At 42.4% G+C, this 24,243-nt stretch overlaps 1 protein-coding gene across 1 annotated transcript in view; it reads left to right on the top strand.

Annotated features, from left to right (window-relative positions):
- The window catches only part of LOC140202063 (uncharacterized), a 381,219-nt gene that overhangs the window by 79,788 nt on the left and 277,188 nt on the right, over window positions 1-24,243 (top strand). The gene's annotated exons all lie outside the window — the stretch shown is intronic.

The following is a 24,243-nucleotide window of genomic DNA, read 5'->3' on the forward strand; positions in this document are numbered from 1 at the left end:
CCTTCGGAATTAAATAAAATGCCAGTTTTCAGCCATGGGGAAATCAGAGGCAAGGCAATGGCAGTAAAAAGCTGTGGATAATTTGGGAGCTTCTGGTTGTGCCATTCCACAAGTTTACTGCAACCTTACTGTTCTAAATACGCTTGTGTGTCCTGATGAAGAGGCAACAGCTCAGTGAGATGACCCTCGTACAGGAACCGTTTGGTCAGCTGCTGTAGAAGGGGATATGGCCCATGTTCAAAAGACGCAACATCCAACCATATCCCTACTGATGAGAGAATGGAACAAATCGGGTTCTACACAGGGTCACGTCTCCTCCAGACAGGCCTTGGTGTTCCCAGTTGGTTTTGTCTGAGGAGCTTCGGAGAATTGTGTTGAAGTCACTTCATGATGATTCAGGTGACTTGGGGTCTGATAAGACTTTTTGATTGGTCCGAAATCAGTCTACTGGCCCTGAATGAAGCCTGAGGTTAAAGTGTCACACCACGGATTTGGCAGCGCAGTAGATACGGCTGTTGCACTTGTGAATATGCACGTCAGCTAATTATTATTTCATTGTAATAGTATTTAACACCATTCTTTTCATCGTAGTGCTTATCGACACCTGGACACAGCACAGCAACGCTTCACTGCCTGTTTCCATTCGGCCTTGCCTGAGAAATTGGACTGTCACGTCAACTGGCTCCGAAAACCAGTGGTATTCATTTTATATTTAGTTGCTCTTTTCAGCCGCAGTGTAGGCTTCCTTTTCCATTTGAGAGTTTTGTTAACAGCCCTATTTGGCCGAGCGTTTATTGTTTTCTTTGCCCTTTAACACTGTTTGTATTAAAGTCTGTGAACTATTGACCCACTTCAGTCTCTTTCACTCCGCACTTGGGCCATATCAGAACCGATGACAGCAAGTCTCAAACACATAAAGAGAGAGAGAGAGAGCAGCTGACCTTGGCCGTGGGATTCATTGGTCAGGTAGGAGACAATTTACAGGCAATGGAATCTGTTCTGAGTGAAATTACGGAGGCAATGAAGCAGATAATCTCATACCAACAAGCCCAGACTCATGTGGAGGAACTGGTATCATCCCTAGCTGCAATGGTTGAACAGATCTCCACAGACAATCGGACTCAGGTGTCTACAATTTCCGCACTCACGGCTGCCGTCCATGAACTTACTTGAATAGGCAGCAGAAGCTGACAACAATTAACGTACTCGCCAGCGCAATTCACCAGCTTCTGGCTGCCTCAGTCCCACTCCTAACATCTTGCAGGTCCTCCTTTTCTGCTGCCCCAACAATCTTTGCTACTAATGCTCCCGATCCCGTGCCCGGAGCAGAGCTGACTCCCACGTCCATATAGGAACCAAGAATTCCAGCATCAGGCAGATATTCTGGTGATCCCGATAGTGCAGCAATTTTATTATCCAACGTGAGCTGACATTCCAAGCCCAGTTTGGTCGCTTTGGTGATGATATGCGAAAACTAGCGTACATGGTCACTCTTCTCCATCAGCCTCCACTCAGCCTGTTCAATGCTTTACAGGAGCAAGAATACCTCACAGCCCAGTCATTGTGACATTTCATGGTGGAGTTAAGGAGGGCTTTTGATCTTCCAGTACGTGGTCAGGAGGCTGCCCACTGACTCTTGTTCCTACGCCAAGGCAAAGGAACGGGGAGAACCTATGCAGTTAAATTATGTACCTTTGCAGTAATGACGGGTTGAATGAGAGATCTCTCATCGTGGCTTTCCAGCCTGGACTGAACACAGGGTCTGGCATGAGATTGCTGTCTGGGACCAGCAGGATTGTCTGGATGACCTGATTAATCTGGCTATTCGAGTTGACGACCGGGTGACTGACTGGCGCAGGGAAAGAATGTTTCAAACTTTTTATGCGCCGTCTGATCATTGTCTTTCCTCGCCCCTATCCATCCCACACCATCCAGTGCCCTGTCCACGGAGGAGCGTCTGTCACCAAGTTCGTGGATGTGGCCCAACTGCGAAGTGAGAGACACTGAGGCGGGTCGATACTTCACAGACTTTAATGTGAACAGTGCTAAAGGGGGAAAGAAAACAATAAACACCAGGCCAAACAGGACCGTTAGGTAAAACTCTCAAATGGTGAATGAAGCCTACACTGCGGCTGAAAAGAACAACTAAGAATAAAATGAATACCGCTGGTAATCAGAGTCAGTTGACCAGACTGTCCAATTTCTCAGGCAAAGCATTGCTCTGACCGTGTCCAAGTCTCGACAAGCTCTACGACGACAGGTATGGAGTTAAATACTATCACAATTAAATAATAATTAGCTGACACGTGCATATTCAGCTACCTCTTTTATATCCATCTGATCCAGATTGCTTCTCTACTTTCAGCCCTTTCAGTTTCCAAAGAACCTTCTCTCTAGTAATGGCAATTTTAACACTTCTGCCCCCTGACACTCTGGAACTTCCACCAAACTGCTGATGTCTTCCACAATGAAGACTGATGCACAATACCTAGTTTGTCCAGCATTATGTTGTCCTTCATTACTACCTCTTGAACATAATTTTTCAATGGTCCAATATCTATTCTTGTCTCTATTTTACACTGTAAATATCTGAAGAAACTTTTGGTATCCTCTTCAATATTACTGGCTGGCTTACTTTCGTATTCTATCTTTTCCTTCTTAATGACTTTTTAGTTGCCTTCTGTTGGTTTTTAAAAACTTCCCAATAACCTAAATTCCCATTAATTTTTATTCTATTATTTGCCATCGCTTCGGCTTTTATGTTGGCTTTGACTCCCTTGTGAGCCATTGTTGTGTCCTCTTGCCTTTTGAATACTTCTTCCTCTTTGGTATGTACAGTATACAACGAGTGATTGATAAGTTCGTGGCCTAAGGTAGAAGGAGTCAATTTTAGAGAACCTAGAACATTTAGTTTTCAACATAGTCCCCTCTTACATTTACACACAGTCCAGCAGTCGTGGAGCATATGAATCCCTTTTTTTTATGATTTAAATTTTATTGAATTCTTTTAGAAACTTTCCCCCGAACCCTTGAGTCAGTGTTGAAATTATGTAAATCATAGCTTACAAAACATAAAATTATCCATAAAATAAAAAACAAACATGGCAGAAATAAATATCAATATCATAACCATGTGTGTCTATTTAGATCTCTAATAACATAAAAGACTGCGATTCAGCAATATGCTTCAGCACTCATTCACCACTATTTCCACTCCAGGAAACCGGAATATTTGTCCCATTTTTGTGTATAGACGTCCAATCTATCCAACTGTTTCTAAGACATGCGTTCAAAAGCTGCTACTTTGGCTATTTCTGTGGCCCACTCCTAAAATGATGGTCCTCTCAAGTTCCTCCAATCTCTAAGTATGATTTGTCTTCCTCCCATTATACTTGTCTGGATCCAATTTTCAGAGTGTTTATCCCCAAGTAACCCAAGTGTGTCTCCCAAGACAAAAAGCCTGGGGCAGAAAGCGAGTTGAATACCTGAAACTTCACCAATATACTTATGTAACATAATCCAAAATTCTTCAATTCTGGGACAGGACCAGAGCGCATGTACTAAGTGTCCTTTATCTGCCTCACAGCACCAGCAATCAGGGGTATTTTTCAACCCTAATCTATGTAAACTTGCTGGAGTCCAACAAAAATGGTGTCGAATCTTAAACTGAATAAGGTGGACCCTCAGGTCTCTTGACATTGTTTTGACATTTTTGCAAATTTTGTTCCACTCTTCAGTACGAATCCCGTCTTTGTAGAAGTCAGTATCTTGGACCTCCAGAAAGTGGTCCACAACAGGGGTGATTGATAAGTTTGTGGCCTAAGAGAGACGGAGGTGAGTTGTCCAGCTCTCATTACATGCATGTGCAGTTCAACTCTTTGAGAGATTATGCAGAAAGTTTGAAGTTAATAACCCATCTCCTTCGAACTGAGGGCATGAACTTATCAATCACCCATGCTGTGGACCACTTTCAGGAGATCCAAGACGCTGACTTCTACAAACAAGGGATCCGTATGTTCCACGTCCGCTGGACTAAGTGTGTAAATGTAGGAGGGGACTATGTTGAAAAATAAATGTTCTAGGTTCTCTAAAATTGACTCCTTCTACCTTAGGCCACGAACTTATCAATTACCCCTCGTATACTCATAGTCATAGCCATACTTTATTGATCCTGGGGGAAATTGGTTTTCGTTACAGTTGCACCATAAATAATAAATAGTTATAAAACCATAAATAGTTAAATAGTAATATGTAAATTATGCCAGTAAATTATGAAATAAGTCCAGGACCAGCCTATTAGCTCAGGGTGTCTGACACTCCAAGGGAGGAGTTGAAAAGTTTGATGGCCACAGGCAGGAATGACTTCCTATGACGCTCTGTGTTGCATCTCGGTGGAATGAGTCTCTGGCTGAATGTACTCCTGTGCCCAACCAGTACATTATGTAGTGGATGGGAGACATTGTCCAAAATGGCACGCAACTTAGACAGCATCCTCTTTTCAGACACCACCGTGAGAGAGTCCAGTTCCATCCCCTCAGCATCACTGGCCTTACCTGTGCCTTCCAAACTCTTTCAGTAATTTCAACCACTGCTGCTCTGCCATCATCCCTGCCAGTGTTTCTCCCCCCAATCAATTTTGGCCAACTTCTCTTCCATGCATCGTAAATTCCCTTTACTCCACTGTAATATTGATCCATCTGACTTCAGCTTCTCTTAAATTTCAAGGTGAATTTGTTGATATTATGATCACTTGCCCCAATGAATCTTTTCCCCTTAAACTCAATACAGGTTCACTGCACAGCATGCAATCCAGAATAGCTGATCCCCTAGTGGTCTCAACCATGAACTACTCCAAAAAGCCATCTCAGAGGCATTCTAGAAATTCCCCCTCTTCGGATCCTGCACCAACCTGATTTTCCCAATCTACTTGCATATTGAAATCCTCCATGACTGTTGTAACATTGTCCTCTTGGCATGCATTTTCTATCTCCCATTGTAATTTTAGACCACACCTTTACTACTCTTTAGGGGTCTGTATATACAGTAATTCCCATCAGGGTCTTTTCACCCTTTCAGTTCATTAGCTCTACCCACAATGATTCAACACCTTCCCACCCTATATCATCTCTTTCTAATGATATGATTTAATTTTTAACCAACAGAGTCACCCACCCTATTTACCTGACTAACTGTCCTTTCGACCCAATATGTATCCTTGGAAGTTAAGCTCCCATTTATAATCTTATTTCAGCCATGATTCAGTGATGCCTACAACATCATACATACCAATTTGTCACTGTGCTACACATTTATCTACCTTATTCTGCATACTGCATAGAGTGCACATTCAGATATAACACCTTCCGTATGGTATTCACACTTGTTGAATATGTCGACATTTTACATTGCAACTCATCCTGTTGACTGCAATTCTGCCCTATCGTCAGCCTCTGCTTGCTAGAAGTCTCTCTGCACCTTACCTTCGTAAACTACTACCTCATCCTCAGCACTATCACTTTGACACCCAGACCGCTGCCAAATTAGTTTAAACACTACCAAACAACTCTACCAACCTTGCTCACAAAAACATTGGACCCCTTTTCGTTCTGGTCTAACCCATCCCTTTTGTACAAGTCATACTTTCCCATAAGAATTTCTAATCGGCCATTTATCTGAACCAAGGGAATTCACCCTTGCACCAGTTCCTCAGCCACATATTCACCTGCCAAATGATCCTATTCTTACACTCACTGGTGTGTTCCACAGACAGCAATCCAGAGATTACTACCTTGGAGGTCTGTTCTTTTTCAACTTTCTACCTAGCTTCCTAAAATATCTCTTCAGGACCTCCTCTCCTCGCCTATCAATGTTATTGGTGCCAATATACACCAAGACACTCTGACAGCTGAAATTCGCCCTTGAAAATACCATGGGCTGGATCCAAGACATCCCTGACAGATTTCAATGAAAGATATATCATACACCCTGAATCATGTCGACAATAATTAGGAGAACAATCCTAGCCTCAAGTGTGTAATTATGAACATGGGCCATTCAATGCCTCACCAGAGAGTATTTATAAAATCAGGACATCTTTCTCCATACCAGTAAGCAGATATTTTATAAATGTGGGGTGAGTTTCATATGCGTGAGAAAGCTCTATCAATATTAACTTGTCAATGTGAGAAAGAGACCTCATTAACACATGACTGTAGCAACAATGGCAAATAGATGTTAATCTGATAAGTGCAAGGAGATGCACTTTGGAAGGTCTGATGAAGATAGGATATAATGAATGTTAGGGTTAGGAAGCACTGAAGAACAGAAGGACATTGATATACAGATTCAGAGATGCATCAGATTGGCAGCACAGGTAGAGAGGATGCTGAAAATTTTTGAATATTCGCCTTCATTAGCCAAGGTAGAGAATACAAAGGGAAGGATGTTATGGACACTTGAAACCTACATTGCATGTGGGACTGTATTTTATGATTCAACAAACCAAGTGAAAATTTGTTCATGAGAACATGGGAACTAGTTTATAACTGTATGTCTTTTACGTTATATGACTACTTTCAGTACCATGAACAGCCACAACTAATCTTCAATTCTTCCAATGTAGATGGAAGACAACAGTTTAGTAAATAAATGAGGACAGAAGGCCATGGAAGAAAGAAAATAGGGAGGAGCAGAGGGAGGTGATAGGCAGGAAAGGAGATAAGCTGAGAGAGGGAAATGAGAATGGGGAATGGTGAAGGACCAATGGGGGGCATTATTGGAAACTCAGGAAATCCAACCAGAGTAGAGGAGACCATGGACTGACATGTCAGAATGGGAATGGGAAGGGGAATTAAAATGGGTGGCCACTGAGAGATCACACTTTTTCTGGCAGATGGAGCTCAGGTGCTCAGCAAAGTGGTCTCCCAAGCTAAGTCCAGTCTCAGTGACATAGAGATACCACACTGGGAACACCAGATATAGTAGATAACCCGAAAAGACTCACAGTTGAATTGTCACCTCACCTGGAAGGAATGTTTGGAGACCTGAATGCTAGTGAGGGAGGAGGTGTAGGGGCAGGTGTAGCACTTGTTCCACTTGCAAGACTAAGTGCCAGGAGGGAGATCAGTGGGGAGGGACGAATGGACTAGGGAGTCACATAGGGAGCGATCCCTGCGGAAAGCTGAAAGTGGGATCGTGGGAAGGAAAGGTGTGCTTGGTGGTGGGATCCTGTTGGAGAGGGTAGAATTTATGGAGAATTGTGTGCTAGACGCAGATGCTGGTGGAGTGGTAGATGAGGACAAGAGGAACACTATCTCTAATAGGGTGGCAGGAGGATGGGGTGAGGGCAGACATGTATGGGAGGAAGAGATGCGGTTGAGGGCATAGTTGATGGTGGAAGAAGGGAAGCCTGTTTCTTTGAAGGAGGAGGATATGTCCTTTGTTCTGGAATGAAAAGCCTCATCTTGAGAGCAGATGGGGTGGAGAAGGAGGAATTGAGAAGAGGGCTTGGCATTTTTACAAGTAACAGCTTGAGAAGAGGTATAGCCCAGGGAGCTGTGAGGACCACAAGGTTTATAATGGACATCAGTAGAAAAGCTGTCCCTGAAGGGTGGGGGGAGGGAGGTATTGGAAATGGACCAGGCAAATTTCAGTACAGGATGGAAGCTGGAGACAATGTTGATGAAGTTGACGATGTCCACATGGGTGCAGGAATCAGCACCATGCGGTTGTCAATGTAGCATAGGGAAGGTTGATGAGCAATACCAGCATGGGTTTGGAACATAGCTGACAAAATGGCAGGCATAGCTGGGACCCATGTGAGTGCCCATGGTGACACCTTTAGTCTGAATGAAGTGCGAGGAGCTGAAGGAGTAATGATTAAGAGTGAGGACAAGTTCTGCCAGATGGAGGAGAGTGGAGGTGAAGGACAACTGATTGGGTCTGGTGTCCAGATAAAAATGGCGAGCTTTGAGGCCTTCCTGGTGGGTGAGTGGAGGTTTATAGGGACTGGACACCCACAGTGAAAATAAGATGCTTGGGGCCAGGGAACTTGAAATTACAGAAAAGATCAAAAGTTTGTGAAGTATCACAGATATAAGCGGGAAGGCTGAACTGGAGCGATAAAAATGGGTTGAGATATGTAGATATATGAGGGGTGATTGATAAGTTCGTGGCCTAAGGTAGAAGGAGTCAATTTTAGAAAACCTAGCACATTTATTTTTCAACATAGTCCCCTCCTCCATTTACACACTTAGTCCAGTGGCCGTGGAGCATACAGATCTTGAACCTCCAGAAAGTGTCCACAGCAGGGGTGATTGATACGTTTGTGGCCTAAGGTAGAGGGAGATGATTTATTAACTTCAAACTTTCTGCATCATCACTCAAACAGTTGAACTGCATGTACGTGTAACGAGAGCTGTATAACTCATCTGCTTCTACCTGAGGCAACAAAACTTATCAATCACCCCTGCTGTAGACACTTTCTGGAGGTCCAAGATCTCTATGCTCCATGACAGATGGACTAAGTATGTAAATGTAGGAGGGGTCTATGTTGAAAAATAAATGCGCTAGGTTTTCTAAAATTGACTCCTTCTATCTTCAGCCACAAACTTATCAATCACCCCTTGTAAGTTCAGTGGGGCAAGAACAAACAGAAACCTGGATCCACCTGGATAGGCAGATTTGTTGTTCTTGAGTAGGAGGTAGAAATCAGTGGTGCCGGTTGAAGAAACTATGAGTGTTGGTGGCAGCGGCTGGAAGATCCCCAAATTTATTTATACTGGTGATGGTGTTGGAGATAATGACCTGGTGCTCCTTAGTGGGGTCCTGTTCAAAGGATAAGTAAAGGGAGGTGTCTGACAGTTGTTGTTGTGCCTCAGCAAGGTAGAGGTCAGTCTGCCAGACTACTCTAGCACACCCCCTATCTGCGGGTTTAATAGTGAGGCTAGGATTAGCAAAGAGAGAGTGCAGAGTAGTAAATTACTCCTAAAAGCCCTGAAGATCGTAAGTAGTGAAAGACAATACTGTGAGTTAAATTAAAGCCACTCCCATAACTTAGCAAAAGTTTTAAATGAAAACTATCAACCCAAAAGATTATGAAGCCTGTATTTGGTTTCTTTCAACCATATGCTTGACGGCGTAATAATAAATATTCAATTGTTTCATAATATTACCTGCATAACCCAGAATGATGTTTACAAACAAGATACAAGGAATAATTAAACCATTGTAAGTCATGTCAACATAACTCATCCCTTCTCGTTTTATCCCACTTTCTAATGAACTCAAGTTTCATGTATTTTGTAAAGGTCTCTCCCCCATGCTCATTATTCCACAAGTCTTGCCATAATCCCTTAATTCTTAACCCTACCAACCCCTTAGCTTCTGATTTGCTAAGTGGAAGGTCTATATCCACTGCTGAACTTTTTACACACTTTCAGCTAAACAATCAACCCTCTCAAAACCCCTCAACAACTCTATGTGCAGGGACCCTTAAGAAAAAAATGCAATCGATAACTTGGACACGAACTAATCTTTGATGAGCTTCCAACAGTAAATTGACCTACTGCTGTTTCAACTCTTCAAGACTGAAAAAGGAATCTGAACATTACAACTTTACATGGACGAACTTCCACCAGCCACTGTAAGCCTAACACGACGCCAACCAATTCTGCTAGATGTACTGATAAATAATTATTTAGCCGTTTCTTTATTGTTACCTGTAATTTGGGCACTGAAACAGCCACAACATTCCCAGATTAACTATATTTTGATGCATTTGCAAAAATAGCTGACATATCATAATATTTTCCTTAACTTATAGTAGTCATAGTCATACTTTATTGATCCGGGGGGAAATTGGATTTCATTACAGTTGCACCATAAATAATAAATAGTAATAAAACCATAAATAGTTAAATAGTAATATGTAAATTATGCCAGGAAATAAGTCCAGGGTCAGCCTATTGGCTCAGGGTGTCTGACCCTCCAAGGGAGGAGTTGTAAAGTTTGTTGGCCACAGTCAGGAATGACTTCCTATGACGCTCTGTGTTGCATCTCGGTGGAATGAGTCTCTGGCTGAATGTACTCCTGTGCCCAGCCAGTACATTATGTAGTGGATGGGAGACATTGTCCAAGCTGGCATGCAACTTGGACAGCATCCTCTTTTCAGACACCACCGTGAGAGAGTCCAGTTCCATCCCCACAACATCACTGGCCTTACGAATGAGTTTGTTGATTCTGTTGGTGTCTGCTACCCTCAGCCTGCTGCCCCAGCACACAACAGCAAACATGATAGCACTGACCACCACAGTACTGATGAACCAACAGACTTTCAGGAATAACAGAATCCCTGGACTTTATAAAATCGTATAAACTAAAACCAACTTCTTCACCTGCTCAAGGAGAAACTGCTATTTCAAAGCCCCTCCCAGACTCCGCCCCCTGTCGTCATCACGTTACCTACCGGGACAACGCGCATGCGCCGTAGACAATCCCACCCATCCCGTCGTTCTGGCGGGAAAGCAGAGATGATATGAAGTTCCGGACGGTTTTGGCGCTTTTTACCTCAGAGCTTCAGCGCGGCACGCGCAGCGCGGTATGCCGTCGTCTGATTGGCCCAGCCCCGCTCACGTGAGTAACGTCTATAAATAGCAGCGTGCAGGCGAGCAGCGGGTTACGGCAGGAGGTGGTGGGAGTGTGTGGTTGTGTGGAGTTTCTGAGAGTGAAATCGTGACGGACCGAATTCTCTCAGGACACAAGGGACTAGACCCGTGATCGAGAGTATTAGTGAGGAGCTAGTGCACCCTCGTCAGAAGGAAACTCTTGTGGGAGAAACGATCTCCAGCGCAATACCGAGAAAACATCACTCTGGTCACAGGAGATGATTGAGCTGTCTGCCGTCTCGGCAGAGTGGGAAGTAACAGCATCAGGGAAAGAGGTTTGGGCAGCAGAGTTGCCCAGAAGGAAAAAGGGGCGAGAAGGATCAGGGGAATTGGGGTGTGTGAGTTCAGGAAAGAAGGCTGAGCTGTTGCTTTAGGTGATGAAGTCATGTCTGGGAGCTGGGAATCGGAGGTGAGTTCCCTGGGACCTTGGACACAGATGATGCATAGATGTGCTCTTGATGGCCTTGAAAGGGAAACGATGCTGTTGCGCCATCTCAGACCAGCTTAGTGCCTGCTTGTGGAGAGGCCCCAGCCACATTAATTCCTGTCAGTGGGGAGTTGATGAGTTAAACCGGGTGTTGATCCTCATCGTGGACATTAATTTTGGTTGTGTGGCCATTCAGACTATCTACCTCATGCTTCCAGTTCCGTATCCCTATGGTGTTTTGTTTCTCCCCAGATGTGAGACAACATTCACTGAATTTCTGTTTCCACAGATCATGCCGGGCATTTGATTATCGTCATCATTTTGTTCTTTTTTTGGTGACTTTTATCTCAACTTCGTAGGTTTTCTTAAAAGAATCAAATGAGTTCTTAACTCCTAGTCATGAACTGTGTGAAGTGAAAATAGGGCTTGTGTTATGTCTCCTGTTTTATTGTTCAGATGTCACTGGATGACAACAGCATTATTGAAATATTGAAGTAACTATGCCAACAATATAGCGTCTTTCCTTCATCCAGAAATAAGTGCAAATGATTTTCAAGATGTAGTCAATCAGCATCTCAAGCATTCCCCATCATTCCACAATATCATAGCTCATTTATGTGCTGAAGAGCATTATTTAACTCATTTTGTGATATGTAGTAGTTTTATTCCTCTGATATCCTGGCATACTTTCATTTCATCTCGAATGTAATCAGTGGTTGATCTCACTCAGCTCTTGGGTGTGAATTCCAAGTATTTGCCAACCTCAAAATAAAATTTCTCCTTGCGTCCAGCCCAGTGGGGCTCCCCTTTAATTTGACCTTGTGATTGCTTCATCCTGTTTCCTGTATCCTTGCACACAAAATAAATATGTGGAATGTTGTCTAATATGTTTTGCAACTGTGATAAAAGAAAATAGATATTCTACTCTGATAAATACTCTGGTATTTCAGGGAACACGTCTATCTTTCCAGGATGCAAACAAGTTTAACGACATTGTTTGTTACTTTTCCAAAGAAGAGTGGGCAGAGCTGAGTGACTGGGAGAAACTCCGCTATAAGAATGTGAAGCGGAACTATGAAGCCATGCTCGCCATTGGTTTGTAGAAACCATTACTTTCCTTAATATTCTGTTTGGGTTTTTTGGCATTTTCAGCTGACTCCTGTTGGCATATGATTTTCCCACATGCCATCGCAGTAGATAATGAGTTTGAAGGCTGTGTTCGTTTGAGCGTTTTATTTCCCCTGCTGATACACTTTCAGAATCTGTATAAATACATTTAATAGCCCTGTTCTGTGATAATATTGATTGAAACAGAAGAAAATCTGCGGATACTGGAAACCCAAGACAACACACGAAGTGTTTGAGGATCACGGTAGGTCAGGCAGTATCTATGGAAAGAAACAAACAGTTTCCATTTTGGGCTGAGACCCTTCATCAGAGCTCATGAAGGGTCTCAGCCAAAAATATCAACTGTTTACTCCTCTCCACTAACTGGAATGCACAAGTCAAAACAGATTGATTGTATGAATGTCTTAAGACCATAAGACATGGGAGCAGAATATGGCTATTTAACCCATCAAGTCTGCTCTGTCATTCCATCATGGCTGATTCATTATCCCTCTCAACCCCATTCTTTTGACTTGTATCAGTAACCTGTGGCACCCTTAAGAAGCTGTCAACCTACGGTTTATACGCAATGACATGTCCTTCTGACATGCAAATAATGAATGAAGCAAGCACTCTCCACAGTTAAAATCAACAGCATAAACGGAAATTATTACACATTCTTGCGTAATGATCTTTCCTCTCTTCTGCCAATCTGCCCCTCGTTGAAATCTTTGTGGTCTCCATGTTTGAAGCAAGGTCACTGCAATCTCAGTCAAGAAGCAAGAGTTTAAGCAATCCAATTAGCACTTGCATGTTAACATTGAATACCTAAGCTTTGACCTATCCAACACAATATGTACAAAGGAATTGGCTAACACAGAAAAAAATCTAAATGAAGGTGGACTGTTAACTTGCCTTTCTGCTGACCAACACTCCAGCAATAAACACCTGCTAAGTTTGAAGTCTATTTATGTCACCATACACTACCTAGCGGTTTATCTTTTTGCAGGTGTTCACAGTAGAGTGATGAAATACAATAGAATCAATGACAAACTACACAGACTGACAAACAACCAATATAAAAATAATGAGCAACTGCAAATACAATAATAATAATCATGGTCAGAAAAAAGTAACTAATAATATCGTGCACATGAGTTATTCAGCCCTTAAAAGTGTGTCCATAGTGTGATCAGTGCAGTGATGAGGTGAGTGAAGTTATCTATACTGGTTCAGGAGCCCGATGGTTGAAGGGTAAGACCTGTTCCTGAACTAGGTGGTGTTGGACCTAAGGCTCCTTCACCTTCTCCCGATGGCAGCAGAGGGAAGAGAGCATTGCCTGGATGGTGGGTATCCTTGATGCTGAATGCATTTTTGTGGCATCACTCAATTTCTGGGAGGACTTTTCCTTTGATGGACTGTGGCGAATTCACCACTTTCTCTTGGCTTACCTGTTCTTGGGCATTGGTATTTCCATACCAGGCCATGATGCACCAGTCAGGATACTCTCCACTGTGCGTCAGGTTTTCTGAAACTGATAGATAAATAATTAATTATTTTTCTGAAGAATAGTGCAAATTTATTCACAACATCAAGCAAACCCTTGCCAGTGTTTTCTCCCAAATTAACAACATGACTTTAAGGTTTGGCATTGTGTGAGGAACAGAAGATACTTTAAAGTTATCCTGTCAAATTCTAACAGCAGTGCTGATGTGGCTGTCCGTGATCTGTGACTGTTCAAGACATTGGAAGACCATGTGGGAAGTCTATTCAGCAAAAAAAATGAAATACTGGATTTACAAACAACCACTTAAAAATAGTAAGTGCTCTAAATCTGAAGAGCATCACCAAAACACACACAACCAGAATAAGGGAAGATGATATGCCCTACTCGAAAGATCTCTCAGAAACAACAAATATTAAAGTGAGCAATGGAGCACTGTGAAAGTACCTTGGATGAGGGCATGTTCTCCATGGTGCTTGATACGTACTGCTTTCACCAAACTAAACATGCACTGTCTCTACAAGCTATACGACATTCGAAATGCGCTGGGATGTTTATGGCAAGATTTTCCAGCAACATATTCCAAATCTGTGACCACTACATTAAAAATGACAAGGGTATCGTGTGCATTGGAGCTCCACTGTCTGCAAGTTTGGCTCTTATGTCACACAAAAGGCAATTCAAAAGCACAGTAAATGCCTACTCTGCTGGTGATGGCCTCATGCTTTAATACTAAATAAATGTCTGTTAAAGCACAAGGTAAGTTTAAAATTAAACAGTGACACAAACATACAAACACACATGAATTCGGAAATGAATGTGACCAAGAATCAAATTCCTGCCCAATAACTTGCTCCAAAGTAATGTGTGATAACTCTAAGATTTCTTTGTCACTTGGAGGAAATGAGCACACCAAACTGCCTTGAGATTATTCCAAGATTCCTTGTGCAGTTTTGCTTGTTTTCATTTCCTTGTGAGAGTTTCCTAACCAATAGGGCAATAATATTCCCTTTAAGCCCTGGCCATACACTCCTTTCTGGATAGTAAAGAAACCTCTGATGTTTCTTTTCAAGTCTTAAAATGAACCCTTAGTTGTATTTGATTGTGACTTTTTGAATTAAACATGACCCCTCTTAACCCTCCTAGCTATCTTGTGCTTGTAAATTTAGTGAAAGGAAATACTGGCATTATCATCAAGAGATGATGAACACATTTTACTTTTCACAGGACTGAATGTACCAAAGCCAGAATTCATGGAACGGCGAAGCAGAGGGTGTCGGCCCCATTTATATGAATCAAGTGGTTCAGATGAGGAGTGGACGCCTAATCTTCTTTCCAAAAAGTCAAAAGTAATTTGAATTTATTATTTGTTGAAATATTTGATGCAGTTGTTACCAAAACTCCTTCTGCAAAGTTTGGTCGTGATCCTGTTGAATATATTGTCAAAGAGAGTCAATACTAAAGTTCAGAGAGAAGGTAAAGTTTTGCAGTTTCCAATTGTATTTCTGACACGGTGTGAGTTTACTTTCATGATGCAGTATCTTGCTTTTAATTTAAGCTTTAAATAAATGTCAAAAGTTCAGTTTATTATCTTATGGACAACTACATGCCTGAAGACAACAAAGTGAAATGTACCTACAGAAGTATCGCAGGCACATAGTATCATATCAGCAGCATTCACAGGAAAAACATAAAATACGAAAAACTTACAGTACAGAACAGAATCAGAACAAAACACAATGTTTATTTTAGTGCAAGGTGATCTCAAGGTTTCTAAACCGCAGTGATTTGAGAATATACTGGATTTTCCAGAACTGCCAAGCAGTTGGGATAAAATTTCCTATCTTAACCTGAACTGATGATTCACTTTTTATTTGCAAGGGATGAGAACCTTTATACCTTCTTTTAAATGTCAATATAGCCAGGGAGCTAAGAGGACTGTTGGCAAGGTAGGAAAAGGAAATACTCACTGAATAAATTCATATATTAATATTCAATGTTAATAACATGGTCACCTACATCAGTATTTCTATTTCTAATGAAGAAAATGATTGAACTGTTTGGGTTTTCATGATCACTGCTGTTGGATTGATGTGCTAAAGTTAGCGACAATATTTTAGTGTTCACTACAGGACAATTGTTACACAAAATTTGTTCGGCACACCATCTGCCCTTTCAAATTACTTTTGTTGTCATTGTGAAATGTTAATTTGCACCTTCTCTGAGGATTGGGTGTAATATGAAGGATGATCAGAGACAAGTATTAAGAAGATATGTCAAATCTCCTCTCATTCCCCTGATCCACAGTCAGACGAGTTTCCTTCATTTGTTCTGGTTTTGTGGACAGGGCTGTTGTTAATTTCCAAACAACTTATTTAATTATTGTATTCAATTTTTATCATCTGCTGATGTCATTAAATATTATTTCACAGAATGGTATGAAAGATGTGGCCTTACAGAAATTACCAACATGGGGTAGTTACTACTTTTATTTGTTGATTGGTTTGGGAGTTCAACTGAAAAACAAAGAAAGAACTAGTAGGAATAAAAAACAAAATCTTGCTACGTTATTCTGAAGCACTGTTTGAGCATCGCACTTTGCACCAAATTGTCACATTACAGGTCACACCCCATTCGGACAATGACAAACGTGAAGATTTGAGTGAAGTCACTGAGGACCATGGCTCAATGAAGGAAGATCCCATTTTCGTGAAACAAATCAAAAGAACAGTAGGTAATTTTGGTTTCTAAAGGTGAAACTCATAGTAGAGACAAAAAATTGACTTTCATTTATTAAGATAAATGATGGAGGTAAGATGAATATGATCTAACATCCATCATAGCTATTTTAGTTGCATTTATGAATATATTGCATTCCATATCTCTGTACTTACTGTCTAAACTGACTTGAAACAATAAGGGAACATAACGTAGGGTTCATCTACCATGTATATATGGGTAGAAATTAAAATTAAAATGCAATCACTCTGGGATTGTACTACAGATTCCACAACAGCCTCAGGGTCATTGAGGAATGGATATTGGATTAGATTAGATTCGATTCAACTTTATTGTCATTGCGCTGATTACAGATACAAAGCCAATGAAACGCAGTTAGCATCGAACTAGAAATGCAAATCGTGTTATTTACAAACTAACTGCGAATAAAAAGTAAGTGCGACTGCACACAAATATAGAAGTACTGAGACAGTACAATATGGGTGTAATTCTGCTTAACGCTGTGATGTGAGATTCAGCAGGGTCACAGCCTCAGGGAAGAAGCACTTCCTCTGCCTGCTGGTGCGGGAACGGAGACTCCTGTAGTGCCTACCGGATGGGAGGTGAGTAAAAAGTCCATGGTTAGGGTGAGATGCATCCTCGATAATGCTTTTCACCCTGCCCAGGCAGCGTTCATGGTAGGTGTTCTCAATGGTGGGCAATTAGGGAGATTAGGGAAAGCTGTAAAAGCAACAGGGTATCAGCCACAGCTATATTCCCATTCCTCAATATACACTGTAAGCTCCTTGGCACAGGAGGTCTTGATGGGACAGAATTTGTTTTGTGTATCCCGGTGGGTTTCATACATCAATGTGTAAATAGTCCAATATGAGGAGGGGCCAGACTGGACCTGGTGCTGGGAAATGAGTCTGTCCAGGCGAAATGCATTATAACGGTGGGCATGCATTTAAGGTGTGAAGTGTAAGTTCAAAGCAGATGTACAGGGCAGGCTGTTGCACAGAAAGCACTTGGTGCTTGGAATGTGTTGCCATGGGTGGCAACAGAGGCAAATATGATTCAGGCTTTTAAGAGTTTTCCGAGAAAGACATATCAGTGTGAAGTGAATGGATGGATGTGGATGTTGCATAGGCAGATGGGATTTGTTTATATTGGTATTTAACTACTAGTCTAATTAGTTTGGCACAACATTACAGACAGGCCTGTTACAATGTTGTACTGTTCTATATTGTATTAATTTAATTTGTTTAATATTTGCTCATTTTGTGTTATTCCAGCTGTCTTCACCAAAAATATGTTCAGATCAACAAATGACAAGTCAACCGAAGTGTCTGAGAAAAGACGGTATGATTTACGAAAGAAAGAGAAGAAAAATTACATTGAGGAACAAGAGCTTCGTGATGACAACTACCTTTGTAGGTCCAAATTATCAATCTATTTCTTTAAAGCATGCGCAATATATTGGGAGAATTGTGGTGATGATACAATGGAATGGGAGGCTATAGGAATGATGGAACAATGAGACGTGTAGAATGTTTGGGAAAAGTGCGCTGACGTGTTGGATCCAAGTGAATGATTTCTCTTTAACTTTAACGGCCAGTAATCGCATGATTGATGTTAAATTTACTTCTGCACATTGCAGTATGGTCAGCATCTTCTTGGTCCAGTTTATATTAATTTGCTGATATTTTTCATGGGTTGTTTTGCCACCTACAGTTGAATCCAGGGCAAGCTAGGAAATATTACAGTCTGCCTTCTACGAAACCAATAACTTCAACTGATCCTTATGATAACCTACAATGAACAAACAAAATATGGCTTGAAATAGTTAGCATTCTTAACCTACTGTCATAACTTTTCATCCCATTTTCAAATGTTAGCAATCTGGTCTGAATATGAATATAAATGATTTGACTTCAATGTCATAATTTCTGATGTATTTTTGTCACTAATTATCTGAATGCAGATTCCTATAACTTCACCATATTTTCCCAAGGGATTTCTTACTGTGCAGTTATGAATGAATTCTGTCATATTACACAAGTATCTGAGGTAACCTGCAGATCACGAAAAAGAAGTAATATTTCTGGATTAATTCCCATGATCTGAACTTCAGAATGAAATGTTTTGCTGTTTTGCATTTCACAGGTGTTGACATATTTGTTGATTGTTTCCAGAATTTTCAGCTTTCATTTCATATTTCCAGACCATGTAGCTATACATTTTTATCTTTTTGTGACTGGTTGCTGTTGCAGTCTTGATTCTCCATCCAATTGTCCATTTTCCTTCTTCATCAGAAGATTGCAGTTGCCAACAATTTCATTTACCATTTGTAAGGTGAATGTTTCATTTTGTCTCCATCACTCTTATGCTACTTCATCATTTCCTGAGCCAATATTACCAAAAATAAATGTAAACACTAATTCATCATGTTTTTGTTTGTGAAAGTACCCCTCTGTTAGGAAGTATGCAACCACTTTACTCCATTGGATAGTTGATCAAATCTTGTATCTTTTCTTATGCAGTGGCCCAGTTATAAATGCTTCGTTAGTTCAAATTATAGAACTTTTCTTTAACCTTTTTAAAGCAGTTTTGTTAGAGTTGATCCTATTTGCCATGACATTGTTAGCTGTAAATATTTTCTTTGCAGTTTCCCTGGCATCATTACAGTATTATGTTTGATCATCATGAGTTTCTCTTCAAGTTTATAAATGAGCACCTGGTTGTATTTGAATGGTCTTTTGAATGAAATAGTACAATCTTAACGCAAGATATTCATGTTAACCTACGGCTGACCTAATGAAGTGACTTTTCACATATCTCCATTGTTAATCTGACTTACTCGGAATGTCTCCACATATAGGTCATAACAAGGGAAAATAATATTTTTTTTTCAGCAATGCACACACAAAATGCTGGAGTAATTCAGCAGAGCAGGCACCATCCATGGAAAAGAGGTGATCAAGTCTGATGAAGTGTCGGCCCAAAATGTCATCTGTTTTCTCTTTTTCATCAAAGCTGCCTAGCCTGCTTAGTTCCTCCAGCACGTTGAGTGTGTTGCTTGGAGTCCAGCATCTGTAGATTTTCTCATGTTTTCAGCAATTATTTTTCCAGATGCTTTGCACAGCAACCAGTTCATGATGGTATTATATTCAAAGGCATGCAGTAGAATTATATCCATCGTGAATCATTTAGCCTTTCTCAACACTAGCTCCCACCAGCTATAGGAACAGCAACATCCTGATCAGTTCTTAACTTTGTATTTTAGTTTGTGAAGCCTGCGAGACATTTTTTATTGAAGAATGCCCTGTGCATTGTCCACCCATTTTTATGAAGGACACTGTTGTGGATTTCAATCAACCAGACAGAGCACGTTTAACTCTTCCTGAGGGTCTCTGCATAGCCCAATCAAAAATTCAGAAAGCTGGTCTTGGTGTCTGGAATGAAGGGAAGCTTATTCCCAGGGGTGTTCATTTTGGACCATATGAAGGGGAGGTTTCTAGTGAAGAAGCAGCTGCTGTCAGTGGATATTCATGGGTGGTAAGTAGCTCTTGCAGTTAACAAAAGCAATACTCCACGTGTTAGGTTGCACCTGTTGAAGAGAATTGTTGGAGCAAATATGTTCCTACTAGCTTGAGACCAGCTAAACACCACCATAGTGAAAACAGTGAGAGGACAGTATGTTCCCAAAATGTTCCCCATAGTTGATAATCCTGTCTTCCATTATTACCACCATCATTATTTGTAAATTGCTAAACTTTGTCATTAAATTATATTTCACTGGAATTAGCAAACCAGCTACAGACAAGTATTCACAGCTGAGAAAAAATACAGAACTTTTGACCCTTAATTTCTCTCTTCTCACCATGTTCCAGTGATTCTCAATACCATTCACACACTATCAAGCTTTGTTCTTTCCCACTCTCAGCTGAATAGATACTCCGTCAGGTTCCTGCTCTGTTACCCTTCCTTTTATTCTGATTTCTACACTCCTGGATTGAGATTACATTAAATGTTTGTGGCCAACACAAATGATCAGAACTTTGTAGTAGCTAATGTGACGAGAATACACATAGATAAGATGTTAGCTGTCCTGTGTGATCAGCAGTTGGTCTGCCACCTGTCTTCAAGAGAGAGATAAGGAACACAATGGAGCAGCGTCTGGAGATGTGTAATGAAGGGACGGGAGAGAGAGCTGTCTGGAGCAGCCCCCCCTTTGAACCCTGAACTGTTTGAAGTGATGGACAGGCGATACCCCAGCAGGGGGATAAAAAGGGAGGACACATGAAACCCGAGGTAACGAGACCCTGGAAGCGGTGCGCCTCTCACGGGTTGGTGGGAAGTACCGGACAACGCACAGGGTGGAAAGGTACGATCAGCGGGAACCCGGTGTGTTTCCGCCCTTGTTTGGGTGCCGAGTTCACTGCAGAGGATCGACTGCATCTGGAGGAGGGGTCACAGTCGGTGACCTCAGGTGACATCACCAAGGACCTGCCCAAAAGTTGTTAGTGAGCAATTATCGCCGGTCTGTGAGTGGAAGCCGTTTCTGAATGATCAGTCGTTCCCGTTCTCTCTCTCTCTCTCCCCCCACGTTGTCCATCGCCATGGCAACGATTACTACGAACTGCACTACTAAATTGGACTGAACTTTGTGTCACTTTGAAATTGGTCATTTATCCCTAGACAACGATAGAGCTTGATTGATGCTGTTATCTTAATTCTGTGCACATGTGTGTTTATTATTGCTGAACTGTTGCATTTATTATCCTTTCGATTACTGTGTTGCTTGTTTCTTTAATAAAACTTTCTTAGTTCTAGTAATCCAGACTCCAACTGAGTGATCCATTTCTGCTGGTTTGGCAACCCAGTTACGGGGTATGTAACATAAGTGGGGTTCTCGTCCGGGATTTTGAACGCTAAATTTGGGACGGAGTAAGTTGGTTGGGTTAAAATTCCCGAAAGAAAGAAAAGACAAACAGCAGAAATGGAGGCTGAGGAATTTATAAAGGCGCCGACCTTGGAGGCACTAGAGGATGCCAGGAAATCAGAATTGGTAGCTGTGGCCAAACGGTTGAATCTTGCTAAGGTGAAGTCGACAATGAGGAGAGAGGAGATACACAGAGCTATTGTAGAGCACTATGTATCTAAGGGTGTGTTTCCCCAAGGCGAGCTGGGAGTGGTGTCTATTGAAAAACCTGCTGGAGACGCGGTACAGGTACAGCTTGAAAAACTGAGACTCGAGCACGAGTTCCGGGTACGACAGTTGGAGCGAGAAGAGAAGGAGAGAGAGGTAGAAAGACAGAGAGAGAGAGAGACAGTTGGAGAGAGAGGAGAAAGAGGGGGACAGACAGTTGGAGAGAGAAGAGAAACAGAGGGAAAGGGAATTCGAATTGGAGAAGTTAAGGTTAAGGGCCGAGCAGGGGCTCGTGCCGAACCAAGGTGGAGGGTTCCCGGCGACCCAGGAGGTTAGGCTGGTTCCCCCATTTGACGATACCGACGTGGATCGGTACTTTCTCCACTTCGAAAAAGTGGCTATAAGTCAGGAATGGCCGAGGGATAAATGGGCTGTGTTACTTCAGAGTGTACTGAAAGGGAAAGCCCAAGAAGCTTACTCCGCTTTGTCCGCGGAAGATGCCCAGAGGTATGAGGTGGTAAAAGAGGCCATCCTCAGGATTTATGAGTTGGTCCCGGAGGCATACCGGCAGAGGTTCCGGAATGCGAGGAAGCAGTGGGACCGCACGTATTTGGAGTTTGCCCGTGAGATGCAGACATATTGTGAGCGTTGGTGCGCCTCGAAGGGGGTAGAGGGGGATTATGACAGACTGCTACAGCTGATCCTGATTGAGCAGTTTAAAGGTTGTGTCCCTGAGGGTATGAGACTCTACCTCGATGAGAAAGAGGCAGCCACGTTAGCCGCAACTGCTAAATTAGCGGATGAGTATGCGTTGACGCATAAAATGAAGGTTGCCCCGAGTAAAGTCTACCAGAAGGGTAGTCAGGACTGCGGGGAGAGTCCGCCGGAAAAGTCAGAAAGTAAGCCGGGGACTAGTGAAAAGGATAAGGTAGACCGGGAGCAGTCTGGTAGGAAGTCTCCTGGGATCGTCTGTTATAATTGCGGGAAAGTCGGACACTTTGCGTCCAGGTGCTTTGCCCCAAAGAAGGAGACGGGAAAAGGAAAAACAGCGATTTTGAATGGCTGTATCGAGCTGTTAAGCGAACCGCTAGGGAAGGACAGGTCTGAAAAAGTTCAGGAAGGGCGCGAGAGGTTTATCTCGGCCGGATTGGTGTCAGTGAAGGAGGGGTTAAAACCAGTTCCAGTGCGGATCTGGAGAGACACGGGAGCGTGTCAGTCACTAATACTGAAGAGCGTATTAGAGTTTAGCTCAGAAAGGCGTGGAAGTCTTCCTCGGTAATGACATCGCCGGGGGAGTCGTGTTCCCAGTCGTGAGATTGACAGGTCAGCCTGCCAGCATTGAGGCCCCGCCCCTGGACTCACAGGTACATCACGGGACCGCGGTAGTAAAATTAGCTGACACGTTTCTGCCAGCCTTGTACGAGAAGGGGGTAGAAAATGGAAAGAAAGAGTGTAGTGAGACAAAAGGCAGTGAGGGGACTGGGACAGACGTAGCAGTAGCCAGGAAAGAATTTGTGCAGACGCAGGAGCGAGACGAGGGGCTGATGGTTTCGGCAGAGACAGCTCTCTCTGACACAGCCTTAACAAAGGAACTAGTAGGCTATTGTATGGAGGAGGAAGTGCTAAGGAGAAAAGGGAAGTCAAGTACAGTACCCGCAGATGAAGAGTGGGGGGTGGTGCAAAAGAGTTATGGGGATGAAGTTTTTAACATGGCCCACGAGGTACCCCCCGGTGGACATTTTGCGGTGCTGGAGGAAACAGTTGGTGGAATCATGAAAGAGGTTTACCGGCTGCCCAGGGGGAAGGATGTTATTGATCATGACCGACGCGAACTGAGACGGTCACAGGCTTTTGATATGCTAACAAACCTAGTCGGTGTTAGCGTGGAAATCAATGAAGCTAGGGGCCCCCTGATAAGAGGAAAAAACCATTTTGAAAAGATTAGTATGGGATCCATCAGATGGGAGAAGGCTATTGTTTTGGCCAGGTCTACTGATAAGGTCTCTCCCTTAATCCCCGAACAAAGCGAATCTTTAGCAGAAGTAATTAAACGACTCGCACCCGTGTGCTTGATTGTCCCGAGGCGATGCAAAGAACTGGGACGTTGGGTGTTGTCTGTTATAATAGGGCAGCCCAGCAAACAACAGCCATATATAATGAGTAATTCAGTGGCTGATGAACACAGAGGTGTGTATTGGCAATTTAATACGGCTGTCTGAAGCCAGCTTGATAGTGAACCTTGAAAAAAATGAATTCGGCCACACGAGGGTCACCTACCTGGGAATTGTGGTGACACAGGGGCAGCTGGCAGCGATGCAAGCTGCAGTGCAGGCTGTCGCTGTCCTCACAAACCCGACAGACAACAGGGCCCTCAGAAGGCTCTTGGAGATGGTGGGATACTGTAGGAAGTTTTGCAATAACTCTGCGGTCACTACCCCTCCCCCTCCTACTAAGCCCTTGCGAGAGAAAACTGAGTCGGAATGGGACGACCCTTGTTATTGTGGTCCGGGACAAAACTAAATGAGAGGTTACATTGATCGAAATTCATCAGTGTTTTTGGCCACTATGAAGTTTGCTGAGTTGGAGCCTGGTCTAAGGGATTATTAATAACACATGTAAAAGGAACAGAAAATGTGATGACTGTCTGTCAAGGTGCTGACAACTTCAAACT

This window comes from Mobula birostris, chromosome 8, assembly GCF_030028105.1.
Source record: "Mobula birostris isolate sMobBir1 chromosome 8, sMobBir1.hap1, whole genome shotgun sequence".
In the NCBI taxonomy this organism is placed as follows: Eukaryota; Metazoa; Chordata; class Chondrichthyes; order Myliobatiformes; family Myliobatidae; genus Mobula; species Mobula birostris.